The sequence below is a fragment of the Calidris pugnax genome, unplaced genomic scaffold (genome assembly GCF_001431845.1).
Source record: "Calidris pugnax isolate Ruff unplaced genomic scaffold, ASM143184v1 scaffold102, whole genome shotgun sequence".
NCBI lineage: Eukaryota > Metazoa > Chordata > Aves > Charadriiformes > Scolopacidae > Calidris > Calidris pugnax.
In genome coordinates, this window is record NW_015090846.1 from 2,826,540 (window position 1) to 2,840,581 (window position 14,042).

Consider the following 14,042-nt stretch of genomic DNA (forward strand, 5'->3'; position numbering starts at 1 on the left):
CAAGCAGCCAAGAGGGATTCATGAGACCCATTATATCCCAAAGATATAGGAAAAGGCAGAGATGACCGTAGGACTTTTTTGTGCCATGTATATGGAAATAGAGAAATAAAGAATAAGGACCCAAAGAATCATTACTCTGGTCTCTATTCTTTGATAACTCAAGAGTCCAGCTTAGTAGATCAAGAAGGACCAGCGTCTGCTCCCCACTGGTCATGCTGCTGATGGCAGGCAGGATGATCAGCAAGCAGCCAAGAGGGATGGCTGGCATCCTCTGGGCAAAGAATTTCCAAACTAGGATGCTGCTTGGGATTTCAGATTTGGAAGAAATCAGGGGAACATTTTCTCCTGATGTCCCATCAACTCAAAGCAGCAGCAGAAATATTGCAAAATGCAATCTTCAGATCAAGGCCGGGGGAGGAAGACAAAGAATTAAGAAGAAGAAAAAAAAGCTAACTGGGAAGTTTCACTCAGTCTTGCTCTGGACAGCTCTCTCTGTAGATTTCAGACCCCAAAGCCATCATCCAAGTGCATGCAACACTGACTGCAGGCCCCTGGTGACCACCACTGAAGCATTTTGTTTGCTGTCTTCTTGATTAACAACCTGAATCCAATGCAAGATTGACAGGAAATAAAACGCCCACAGAGAGCAATTCCTACTGCTATAGAGCATTTCAGTCACAAGTTTGGAATTATGCAGTGTAACTTAAGTCTTCTCTCTAAATAACCTAACGTTAAGTATAATGATTCTCTTTTCATTTGAATTTCCTGATTTCTTCCTGTCAAACTGGCTTCGATAAGGATATTTTTTTAAGGTAATTTTTAATAAATCCCAGAACTGTAACTCAAAAAACACGGATCTAGGTCCTACCTCTCCCAAATTCCTTCTCTGACCTTAAGCCAAGGTGCTCAGTATCTTCACACCACAGCTCTTCTCTCTAAATAACCTAAATGATTCTCTTCTCATTTAAATTTCCTGATTTCTTCCTACTGTCAAACTGGCTTCAATAAGGATATTTTTTAAGGTAATTTTTATCAAATCCCAGAACTGTAACTCAGAAAACACGGATCTAGGTCCTACCTCCCCCAAATTCCTTCTCTGACCTTAGCCAAGGTGCTCAGTATCTTCACACCACAGCTCCTCATCTGTGCCACGGAGATAGCAATAGTTCCTTTCTGTCTTCATCTGCTCCACCCAGGCAGCCCGGGACACGCACTGCCTCTTCATATGCACGTTTTGATCATCAAGCTTAAACAAGGCTTGCACAGTCCACATAAGAGAAGCATGTAACAGTCATCAGTGACACAACTCCAAAAGGATTTTAATTAAGAACATTACCAAAAGTAGGAGGGGCAGGATCATGACAGCCAACTCCGCCAGTCCTCTGACAGCTCTTTAACTTGCATGCTCCAACTCATTGGTTATTACAACGAAAAGTGGCTACAAACCTCAAACCTCTTAACAGCACTGTCATTTAAACACTGGATCCTGCAGCTGAAAGCCAGGAACAGCTACCAGGGCTCTCTCAGCAGCACTGGAAGTGTCTCTTCCCAGAATAAATGCAGCTTTAACATGCATGTGCCTCATTGCTGCATAATTAACCCTTGGTCCATCAGGTCCCTCATCATTTGCTGGGGAAGCCGCTTTGACATCAGATCATTCCTCAGTTTTTTTTAAAGTTAAAAATTTGTTTCTATATCTGTTCCTTTATTTCTAAAGTTTCAAAATAATATTCTGTTTAAGAACATAAAAAGCAGGATTATGAGGAATTTAGAAGATGAGGGTGCAAATGCTTTGGAATGTCCAAAAGTGTATGACATTGAATTCGGAGAGGCCACAGTCCTGCCTCAGAAATCAGTTGTCAGACCTCAGTTATCAAATGAGGAAAGTGAGAGGCATGACCATCTGCCATCTTACCACACAAATCATCCAACACAACAGTTAAGTAGCCTCACACACACAAAAAACAAGCAAGGTTACACAAACTGTCCCAAAACTCCGAGTAGAATCAAAATACACAGCTCTAGTTTAAGCACTTCAGCATCTACTGAAATTGTATTAGCATCAATAATCATTTAAATCATTAGGGAGCCCAGTTGTGAACCAGGACATCCCTGTACAAGGTACTGTCCAACCCTGGGATGAAGACTGCCAAAACCAGCCTTGGCACAAATACCTTGTGCATCTTCCAGTGAGGGCCCAAGGCTGGACTTCTTTTAGCCCCAGAGTAATAACTTGTTAAACTGCAATTTTTAAATTACTACTTATTTTATTCCTCAGATCTGTAATGTTCAAGTAACAGAAGCTTTTCTTGATTTTTCTGGCTGCACATGTAGAGTTCTGATATTCCAAAATTAAAGTACACCCTTTCGCTGTCATACATGCAGAACGCACACCGCTTCCCACACTCTGCATTTCTCCTCCTCCTTACTCATCCCAGTCTGAGACAATAATTAAAAGCAAAACCCAAACCCAAACTCTCCAATAATTCTTGCTTCTCTGGAGTTCAAGTCTGTTCTTTTGTGCTAAGCTGCAACCTCAGTGTGGCATCCAGCAAAGCTACAGGGTTTGGCTCATCCCCCAGTCAAACCAGCCATCAAAAAAACCCCCAAAAAACCAGTGAAGTTGGAAGGATGTTTTGTTTGTTGGTTTGTTTTTTTTTTTTAAACTGTTCTTTCATTGAGTTGCTTGCACGGGTCAGTCGGCGGAGAGACTGTTGGCACGGAGAAAACATGTTAATAATTCCCTGTACTAGCAGGATAACATTTTACTCAGCTGATGCAGCCCACAGACTGTCTGCAGTGGTGGAGGCTATTTTAAAAGGAGCTATAAAGCCCCACGAAGCGCGCGCTGTGCCAGCGAGCCTGCTGCTTCAGCTAACGGTTCTGCCACTTCCTTTGGCAGGGCCGAACATTTAACGGATGGCTCACTCCCTTGCTGCTCTTCACGCAGTACAGGATGGTATTTGTTTTGATTGCAAAATTAGAAGGTAGCAAGCTTTATGGTAGCATGTGAGCCCAGCAACTCTTTCTTTTTTTTTTTTTTTCTTCCCTCCCCCTTGGTATAGTATTTCTGCGTGGCTTCTTGGACACTGATCAAAAACTGGCACAAATCCAGCCCAGCCAGAAACAGCAATATAAATCTTCCCATCAGGGAAAATTATCAAGTTTAAGAGACATTCCTTGACCTCATCATTATCTCCACATAATTATTTACGTTACAGTAGCACATGGAAGCTGTGCAGAGATCAAGGTCCCTCAGTACTTGGCACTCTGCAGACACACAGTAAGACCCTGTTCCTGCCTTGAAAAGCTGACACTCACACCTCATGCTTCACACCGTGATGTGACCTGCCCGTGGCCACCCAGTAAGGCTGCAGCAGAGCCCTGACCAACACCTGGCCCTGGTTTCAGTAGCCAGCCCATCAGAGGAACAGCCCCTCAGAAGCAGTGCAGCTCTCACAGGCAAGAAAGGCAGCGACTGAGCCTTTCTGAAGGTTGGATGAAGCCAGCAGCCAGAACCATGCTGAGACAGCAGGGCAGCTGGAGCAGGCATCCTCACGCTGCTGCTCCTCCAAGCATTACTCCCCCGCACAGGCTTCTTGCAACCACCAAAGCAGACACTCGGTCCCTTTTTCATGACAGCAGCAGTAACTGGAAGCTTTTGCCACCATATGCTACTCCCCATATCTCAGAGAAGCAGCAGGCCCATGATCATCTTGCCCAGACTGTCTTAGAACTGCAGGAGACGTTTAGTGCACTGCAGCACCTCAACACAACCTTAAAGTCAGATAAGATTATTACTTGAGGGTTGTACCCATTTCATTCTATGGCTGTAGAAAGCAAGGGCTACACCAACACTCCTCCAGGCTCCTCAGAAGGAAACAAAGCTGGTGGATGTCCTCCTTTTGCTCCTACTCTGCCTTCCGTTGCCTTCACAGCCCCATACAGGAGTTGAATTTCAGGCAGCTTTCACTACCTACTAACTCCATGTCAGCAGGGATGGTCTCTTCAAACACAAGGGACATGAGATTTGAGACCAAGACTCGAGGACAGACGAGTTGCTTTATCAGCCAACACTGCCCTGGCAGACACACACACTACACACAATATGCCACCCCCTCAAGACCTGGGGGTGATGTGTTTGCACCTGGCTTCACTGCAGGAAAAGGGAATTTGGCTTGAGTGCCCTCACGACACGCTGCAGCTTTGCACTCTGAAAGTCCATTCAGCCGTCCTCGTTGTCTCCCACAACATTAATTCCACACATCAGAAATTTGCTTTTCATGCATGTTATTTTGAGCACAGCCCCAATAACATCCTGAGACTGGGAGATGCAACTGTGTCCTTAACTTACCTCCGCATGAGGGAGGGGAAAAGATCACAGAAGATTAAGTCAGTTCCTTGGCTTTTGACTTGGTTAGTTTAATGCTTATCAGATTATGCAGATGGATTTCCCACCCTTGGTCTCTCCTTGGCTATTATAAGAGCAGGTGTTTCCTCAGTAAGGAGTCTGTGGGTTCCTAACCAGTAGATAAGAATCAGCCAGAAGTAACTGGTAATTTCAAGGGCTTTCGGTTCTGATGCATACTCGGTGCTCACTGCAAATCAGGCTGCTTTAAGATGTCTCACATCATGCTTTCAAACTCAGGGGTTCCCAAAAGTCACTTTATCTTGACTATAAAAGCACTGGGGACTGTTATAAGCACTATTCTAGGCACCTCAAATGAAACAATGGTCTTTCTGATAATTACAGGCCAGAGTATTTCTCTCACCAAGTTGCTAATGCCACAGGAAGCACCTTCTGATCAAGTCTGAGCAAGAATTTAGATGCCATGTCACATACCTCCTGCAACACGCAAATCATATGGGGCTCAAATGCTTTCTAAAGGCTGCGGTTTCAAGTGCAGGGAGTGATGTTTCACACTATAACAAGTTCATTTTCAAGGATTTAAATTTGCTTTTGAGAACAATTTAAATAACCGGCCTTGGTAATGGATTAGGTATAGATGATCTTGTTTTGGAGTGGGGAGGACAGAATGACCTCTGAACCTATATTTTGTGGTTCTCTGAAAACATGAAGGCAGATTTGAACTAGGAGATATGCTGGTTTTTTGCAAGCTTTTGAATTACACACAGGTTTGTTAACAAGGCTAACAGGAGGTAGGAAAAGTGCGAGTGGTTAAAAAGCTTACTCTGTGTTGGATTCTTGACTGGAGAAGTTCAGCCAGCTCCGAGACCTGACTCTGCAGTAAGGATTGGACTGAGATTTCTGAAACAAAGTGAACTGCACTTGCAAAAATTCTTCCAGGAAGTACTTCAGCAAATTAACTGGGTGACCTATAATGAAAATGTTAACAAACGCTTAGTTGTAGCAGTGGAAATAAGCATCTAGGAACATAAAGCAGCTGGTGGCTTGCACAGCGACACTCTGGGAAGACAGAGCCACATCAACAGGATGGGAACGGGTAGGTGCTTCACAGGAAAATGCTAGTGGTTGTGCCTCTCACAACAATAAAACACCAAACATACCTTTATGGCAATGGAAAAAAAAAAACAAAACAACAAAAAACAAAACAGTGTTGGGCTGGTTCAGCCTTCACTTTCATAACTGAGATTTGGCACAGAAAGGAAAAGTGTTTGGGAGAATCACATGCCCGGGCAAAGTCTGCTCGTGCCATCTCTTCCTAGAGGGGAAAGGTGGAGATGAGATGAAGTTACCTTGCATGACCCACAGGGTTAAACCCTGAACATCTCATCATCAGAGGAAAAGCCAGGGAGAAGACAGACATCAGGTTTACAGAGAAAGGAAAGAAGGTGAACCTACTTCTGAGCATATACTCCGTCTTACCTAGTGCAGCATAACACACTGAATGCTTATTTGGCAATTTCTAGCACATGTAGGGGTTACCGCAGTCCCCAAAAGCCCATGTGCAGCAGAAGCCCTGCTGCCTTGGACATTAGGCAAAAAGGAAGCTGCAAAGGTGCTGGCACAGAGCCACATACCATGCAAGCTCCCAACATGTCAGGAGCAGGAGAGGGGGGCAGGAGACCTTAGAGGAGGCAGGAACGTGGCTGAAGGCACATTGGAACTACGGTGTAAACCACAACACAGACAGCAGCTCAGTCCTCCTCTGTGATTCAGTAACCACTTCAAGCCCCATCCTGCACAGCGCTAAGCAACTTTCCCCTCTCGATAAGTTGCACAGTTTTTGCGGCTCAGCTCCTCTCCACAGAGGGTTTTGCAGACTTATCGCCTACAAGATACAACTAATTGGTCAATCAAGATAAATCTCTAAGGAAGGTTTAGACAAAGACAGAAACAAATTACACTTCTCCACACTTTTTGGCCCCTCTGCCTTGGTCAGCCCCTTCTCTAGCTGTCCATTAGGGACAGATAAAACGACAAAGGAGGTTAAGTGCTAGGTATCTGGGGCTGGAGAGTCTATTCAGGCCCATCAGACTTGCGGATGCTCCCATTGTTGCAGTTACAATAGCTCTGATAGCTGATCTAGTCAATGCTACCCAGGCCCTGGAGATACATCCTCTCACTGCAGGATTGCTGCAGAACGTGATCCCAGCTGGAGAAATCCTATTGCACAAGCCTAAGGTGTGCAAGAGCATGGAGATCTTGTTCTTTCATCACTTTTCCTAAAGCACCACACAAAGATAAAGTGCAGCCTAGTCAAGAAGAGGAATTTCCATGTTTACGTGATGGTTGGCCAAGGAAGGGAGAAAGAGGCACAAATTGGCAAGATGCAATGCTCTTAAAAAGAAAAACTAAAAATAATCACAGCGCAGGTCAGTACCACAACCCACCTCCTTCAGCACTCTGTCTCCTAATTCCCCTCAGTTCATCTATCACTTTACAGCCAAACGTCTCCAAACATGACTTATCCAGTGCATGATACAACTGTCCATTCATCCTGTGACTCCAGAAATCACTTTTGTTGATTTCAGGTCAGCAAAACGTATTTCAGTTAATTTTAAAAAACAAAACCAAACCACCAAAAAACCCCATACTCTGGCACTGACCCAAGTTTCAGAGGATACGTGCACAACAGAAACATTTAGGTACACCCACTAAAGCAGAATGTGGCAACACTTGCTCAGACTTCAGAACTCCTAATGGGATTATTGTACATCTACACCCTCCCAGGGTTCTCTCTTTCTGCTTTTTAAAGGATATGATCTGCACAGTTAAACATTTGTGTTCTGAAAAAGAGTCTGCCCGTCCCATTTTAATCAGCATATGGTGCTCTGTATGCTTTTACAGTATAAGAAAAAACCCCTCAAACTCACTCACTTTGATTCAGCACGTAGGGAATAAATCACACATAGTCTTTCCACAACAGGTTTGTTATGATTGTTTCTTTTTCTGGATTTTGATTGCCAAAAAAAAGAAAGTTATTTTTTGAAGAAAAGGTAAAAAACAGAAACAAAAAACCCAAGACACTTCCCTGCTGGACAGAGCATCTCCGAGTTACTGCTATACCTGCAAAGAGGTACAAAAGGTAGCTACAGAACAGGATGCTGACATCCCACAGTGTAGGCCTGTCAGGTCCCCACTCGTGAAATAGGGATAGCGATATTTCCACTACCATCTACAATTAGTTACAAGTCATTAGTCTTTTCCCATGCAGTTATACATGAACTCCTTAGTGTTATGGTTATACCAAATTTTAAGGAAAAAAGCAAACACACAGAGGAACCTGCATTTACAAGGTGTTCAAATACCATAACTTAGGTTTCTGGAAACACTTTAAGTACAATGCTCATTGTCATCTGAAGAAACTGCAAAGCTAAAGCTGCCATCTGCTCTATCCCATTCCCCGTACTGCCGAGCTCTTTAAACACGTTTCTAAAAGATAAACCACAACACCCAAGAGGTCCTTCATGACACCTGTTGGGGAGGGGGTTTTAGATACAGCCAAATTCCACTTCCAACTGAATTTAAGAGGCTACGTATAACAGGAAGATTACCTCCTCTTTGAAACTAAGTACAAAAAGTATTCTGAGCACAGTATAAAACATAGAGCCTTTATAAACAGCATTCAATTCCTATGTATTACCTCTTTGAAGGATTGTTTTCTGCTCCGTGTACCTAATAACCTACACTTCAATTCTCCCTTGCATCACCAGTACTGCATGGCTATATATCAACATTATTAATATCATTTACAAGTGCTACAGATGTTATCCTTATGGGCAGCTCTATGCAAGCATCAACAGAGGGACAGACTTCTAACAAACAGACACAGACCCGTATGTTAACTTGCTAGAAGCGTTTCACAGTACGTAGCAGAACCATCAAAGTGATTCATTAGAGAAAATACCTTCCTTCATCAACAGACTCCCTCCTTTGTGCACTTCTCATGCTCCAACACTGTCTCCTACTCAATTTTAGTATTTATTTTATATATTAAAATGATTAAAGTTACTGTTTTGAAAAAGAACAGATTTGTTTTAGGATAAAAATCATTACAAGTGTAGTAAGAACAGATGAGCTGCCACTGGTTTAAATCATGCTCTGGGTTTACAGCTACAGCACTGTAAGTTTCCCAAGCCGAGGCTACCTAAATCAATATATGACAATCAAGTTAGTTTAAGGGGATGAACAATGAAATGAAAGTGATTGAATTACCATGACATAAATATACTCCTTGTTAGCTGAGCCACAGTAACGTTATACTTGGTAATGGGGCAGAGTAAACACACCCACCCACCAAGTTAATTATTGCAGCTTAGCCGACAGAGGAGCAGTAATTTGCTGCCCTCCCATTTGGGACCACTGCTCCTCCCCTACTCATGTTCTCCTAAACGGGTTGCACCAACTTAGCGTTATCCATTTCCAAATCAATGCAAGTGCCTCCTCTTTGACCAAGCACTTTGTTCCAGAATAACTCAACAGGTTAACTTTAAGCAAACGTAGACAAACAAGTGCAAAAGGCTGTATGTGGTCTACTCTTTCAGATGAAAAGCACCTCGCTCATTTTGCTAAGGTTAGCTAGATCCATAAATTTGCTCAGCTACACAAGGAAGTTGCAGGCCAGCTAAGGTGTGAATAAACTGTGATAGCAAAACTGATGTCCCTCCCTGAGAGGGCACCAGCACAATTCCCGCTGCCTGAGTTTGTGCATCTGATTTAAATTCCCAGTCTGTGAAAAAGGGAAAAATTTGGACCTTAGAGTCTATGACCCCTTCCTATGCAGGGTCAAAGGCTGGTAATTCTGGGGATGAGAAGGTGTTCCCTACTGCTGAATATTCCTGAGGAAGGTGGTCTCCCTCCGTGCACCCAGAGGAACACCACCATCCCCATGGAGTGCTCGGGGTGGACAGACAGGCTCCCAACAGGAGCAGCTCTGCTTCTCCAGGCACAGATCCTGCTGAGAGCTCAACCTCCTGCCCAGAGAGAAAGCACAAGCCCTAAGCCTCTCTTAAAGCTCCTGCATATGGATGAAGCTCAAGTCAAAGGAAGTACAACCAGGACATCGTGGACACAAGTATCCTAATTTATTCCCATGTGGCTCATTCCTGCCTGGGAAAAGAACATACTTTCAGCACAGTATCCACGCTCAGACAAGCACAGGAAAAAATCTTGGGGGAGCACACCCTCTTTCACATGACATTTTGAGGAGCTGCACTTTATGGTCTGTGAAATAGCACTAAACAGAACGGTAACACCAACAGAGAAGCTGCAAAAGGCAATGCTTTCCAATAAGGAATGGCATTCTCCGTTATATCCACTCCCAATTCTTGCTCACACGTACAGAACACGTGTGCTCAGCCCGTTGCTTTCACTAGAGCCCACAGTCCAGCTCAGTTCACAATCCAGCCTTGGTAAGCAAAAAGGCTGCTACATCCTACGTCCCCTCCCAGCAAAATCACACAGTACTGCAAACTCCACACTGCTTATAGCCAAATCTATGCACTGGTGCAGTTTTAGATAACAGATCTACCTCGGCATGGCCATATTTTGGCAAGAAAGTGACACCCCCAACCAGGCACCCTCTGTAATGTTACACAAGGGTAAGCTGCACAGTTGAAAAGACAAAGTTACACAAGGAAAAAAAAAAGAAATGTGCCTTTGTTTCAATACAGGTTGGGTTTGGTTACAACAGGTGAATCAGTCACACAAAGTGTATCCCTGCTGGTACATTTATGTGTGCAAGGATATCAGTGTGCCTGTAAAGTGCTCCAAGCATAAACTTCAAGAGTAGAATAGGTCTCAAGGCCAGGAAGGAGAACTACAATCCTTTTCTGTCCCTGCCTCTCTCTTTTTAAAGGGAAGAACGGAGCAAACAGGATCATTCCCAAAGTACAGTCAATCAGAACCGCATTTAAATCTCAATGTTTGAAGCCAAATCAAATCAGTTCAGCCAGGGCATTTAGTTCCAGATTGGTCCCCCATGCAGAGAAACCGTCACCTCAGATTGCCTTTGCTACACCTGTGGGATCAGGATGTTGAGCCCTGGTCCCAACAAAGGAGTGAGACAAAGAAACCATCTCCCCTGCCCAGGTTATCTGTGTTGCTGTAGTACTTCCAGACACGACTGTGTCTACTTATCAGACTCAAGCTGCAAAGAGACTGAGGCCTGGAAAGGCGTGAAAGGAATCCAAAACAGAGGCGAGTGTTTCTTCAGTCAGTATCTTATCAGCAAGAATGGCAGAAGGAATAAGGACTAGTAGAAAAAGCAGCACATTACGGTGAATTTCCACACTGCTCTCCAGGAGAATTTAAATCCTTCCAATGTCAGCTTTAGCAACAAGTGGGTTAAAGAGTATAGCGTGCCCCAAAAAGTTGTCCACCTCCAACAAGCACTAATGATTGGCAAAAACACACTAATGTCACAATAAGATACCGTGGAATGAGAAGCTCCAGACACACGCATCCTTCCAAAATGTCCTGACACTCACTGAGCAGTGCAGCAAACAATGGCTCCTTCCTAATTCCCAGAACTCTACTGCTTACAATGGTGTTCTGGGCTATTACTGGAGAATAATGTGGCAATTTAAAACAACAACAACAAAAAAAAACCCCAACAAAACAAAACCAACACACACAACAAAACAAAACATACGGTTCATGGTAATGATTGGGAAACCCACTGCGGATTAATGAATTTTGCAAATTAGCAAAGAAAGAGCAACCAGGATTAAAGAGAAACAATCAACAGCACTGAGATGCAAAACACTCTTTGTTCATTTATTTAGCAAAGTGTAGTTCTGTCTGTGCTGAAAGCACCTGATAGCTCACCAAAGTAGACAGAGAGTAATATATTTTGTAAAAGTAATTAAGCCTTTGAAACATGAGACCTCACTACATCACTCAGTTGCTGCTGAGGAGAGGGATTTGACTCCTGAGTTGTTTGTGCTGTCAAGGAGAGCGATCGGGCTCCCAGATTACTCCAGGGAGAAGCAAGGAGATTCTAGGAGTGCAGTGGGGCTTGGCTGGGAACCAACAACCCACTGCACAAGTGCCCCCTCCCTAAAGTTAAGAGATAAATATTAAACAGCATCTTTCAGAACTTGTACCAATTAAAAGATGCATCTGTAAAAAAATACGGGAAGCCCCAGCCTTTACCAGGGCAAACTGCTTTAACTGTGCACACTGTCTTCAGCCCCCTGAGGCTCAGAGGGGGAAGAGACTTAGATTTAGATTAGATATTAGGAAGAAAATCTTTACTGTGAGGATGGCAAGACACTGACCCAGAGAAGCTGTGGATGCCCCATCCCCAGAGGTGTTCAAGGCCAGGTTGGACCAGGTTGCTCAAAGTCCCATCCCAGTGGGAGGCATCCCAATCCATGGCAGGGGGTGGGACTGGGTGATCTTTAAGGTTCTTTCCAACCCAAACCATTCTGCAAGACCCTCAGGTCAGGCAGGCTGGTTTCTCCCTGCCTGCAGACATGGTTTGTGGACACCAAGAACCTCTGTTAGACTCCCAACCATTTTAAGAGATGACTGAAAGATAAAGTTTTAAACACATGGTTCTTAATTCAGGAAAGAAGCATTTTGCAGGACCGTTAAGAACTGTGATTTAAGTCATTGTATCCAGTGCAGTTACAACAGTGCAAAGAACCACCAGCTACAAAGCCTGCAGACACCAACACAACCAGCCTTCTCCAGAGACAGACAGTGAAAGCGCGCTGCTGCTGAGCCTGCTTACTGAGCTGGAACATCAGACTTCTTCAATATGCTTTTCTTCTAAATGTTTGTTAAATAACAAGAACTAAAGTTTTTTAAAGCACCTCTTTGCTTAAAGGACGGAAGTGTTATTTCCAGAAGTAACAGAGCGTAGTTTTTATTTGAAGTTAATGGAACTAACGCTCCCAAGTCAGTTTTGAGAACAAACCTCAGACACTTTTACATCACACATACTTTCTTTCTTAATTTAAACTCTGCACGCATTGGTCACTAAAACTAAAAAGCCTTTCACTGGAACAGCTACTGTCACAGCACTGAGCACTACGTAGGCAGTGAGTACAGAAGACAATATTGCAATCAAGCTTGTGCTGAACACTGAATAAGATTGTTACCCTCTGCCCAACCCTTTTATTAAGCTTTGTCTCAAAGCACTAAATGCATGCACGAGTATTTTTAACCAGCGTGGACTAAAGAGAAAGAAATATACAATCTTAGCATATATTCTTTCCAAAAAGAAAAACAAGGCTTAGAGATGAGGAGGTAACTCTGTTTCAGCAGGAGCCTCCCAGTGTATTACTAACAACTCTTGTAAACTTGTGTGCTACCAAAACCAGACAGAGAGCAGCCCGCGAGTGCTGTCATCTGCAGATTAGGAGGCAGGACTTTGCATTTACAGTACACTCAAGTGGCTGGGTAGTTGTAAGCAACACAAACCAGGGCTGGTTTTTTGGTTGGGTTTTTTTTTTTTTGCATATAAAGCAACCAGACAGCTTTGGGGATTTCTTGTTTGTTTTGATTGAGGCACATTTATTCTGCACTTCTCACCCGTCTACTGCCACACATATGGTAGTCACTGAGCCCTCCAATACCTTGACTTATCACTGTATGAATTAAAGACAAGAGTCGCAGCTTTAAACCTAAATTTCTAGTTTAATTTAGAGACACCCCCTCAGCACGCTCACATATACTTGAACGCATTAAAAATACTAACAAGCATATTAAAAAAAGCAAACACTTCTCTATCCCCAGCAAGGAATATCAGGTGTGCTTTGCTAATTGTGTTACCCCCTAACTGACTGTTTACTAGTGTCAGTGAACTAAAGATTTAAAAAAAAAAATATATATATAAACGTTTGAAGTATTAGCGAAGCCAGTATATTTGCTTATCAAAAAGAAAAAGTTTATTTTAATAACTTTTGATTCCTCAAGACATCAACAGAAAGGTATAGCCACAACTACAGGATGGTCACAGAACATTTAAGGGGAAACCTTAGAGAATGCACGCTCCGCGTTGACAAGTCATTTTCAGTAGGAAACCCCTTCCCTGCTAACACCCCGCAGGACCGAACCACGCAGCTTAAAGACGCGCACAGATCCGCGACCTGAACACTGCAGCTTTGTTAGAAAGTGAAACCAAGCCGGCTACAAATAATGCTCTGTCCCCAGCGCCCTGGGAGGTGCAAAAAAGCAAACAAGTAGTATCAACGGAGGAAAAAGTACGGCCGAGTTTTGAAGTTTTAACATTTTTATTATCGGTAGCATTATTTATAGCGTGACACTTCTATATATAAATCCGAGATCTGCGTTTCTTTTTGACACCTAGAAAGCATAGCGAGTTTAGGCAACGAACCCTTGGTTTCCATTTATTTGCGAAAGTTCGGTAAACATCCGATATTTACACGAGCGGAGCAGCTGGATATATACATATAAACACAAATATAGGCATGCGGACGCGGACAACGCACGAAACGCGCACTTTTCAGCGCATCGGAAGCCGCCAAAGGCTCCGACCTTCTCCCAGCTCCACAAACCAGGCAGCCGAGCGGGGGCCCAGGGAAATGGCCGGGACCAGCCCGGCGCTCGCCCAGGGGCCGAGCCCCGAGCCCCGCCGCTCGCCACC

General features: G+C 43.8%; 1 protein-coding gene across 5 annotated transcripts in view; it reads right to left on the reverse strand.

The window, feature by feature from the left end:
• Window positions 1-14,042, reverse strand: part of BRD3 (bromodomain containing 3) — a 46,486-nt gene that overhangs the window by 22,610 nt on the left and 9,834 nt on the right. For 3 of the 5 annotated variants that reach the window (XM_014942954.1, XM_014942955.1, XM_014942952.1), the window contains one exon: window positions 5,193-5,337. The exons of the other annotated variants lie outside the window; for them this stretch is intronic. The gene's annotated coding sequence lies outside the window, so the exon portion shown is untranslated. The remainder of the gene's footprint in view (window positions 1-5,192; window positions 5,338-14,042) is intronic. 5 annotated transcript variants of the gene reach the window in all.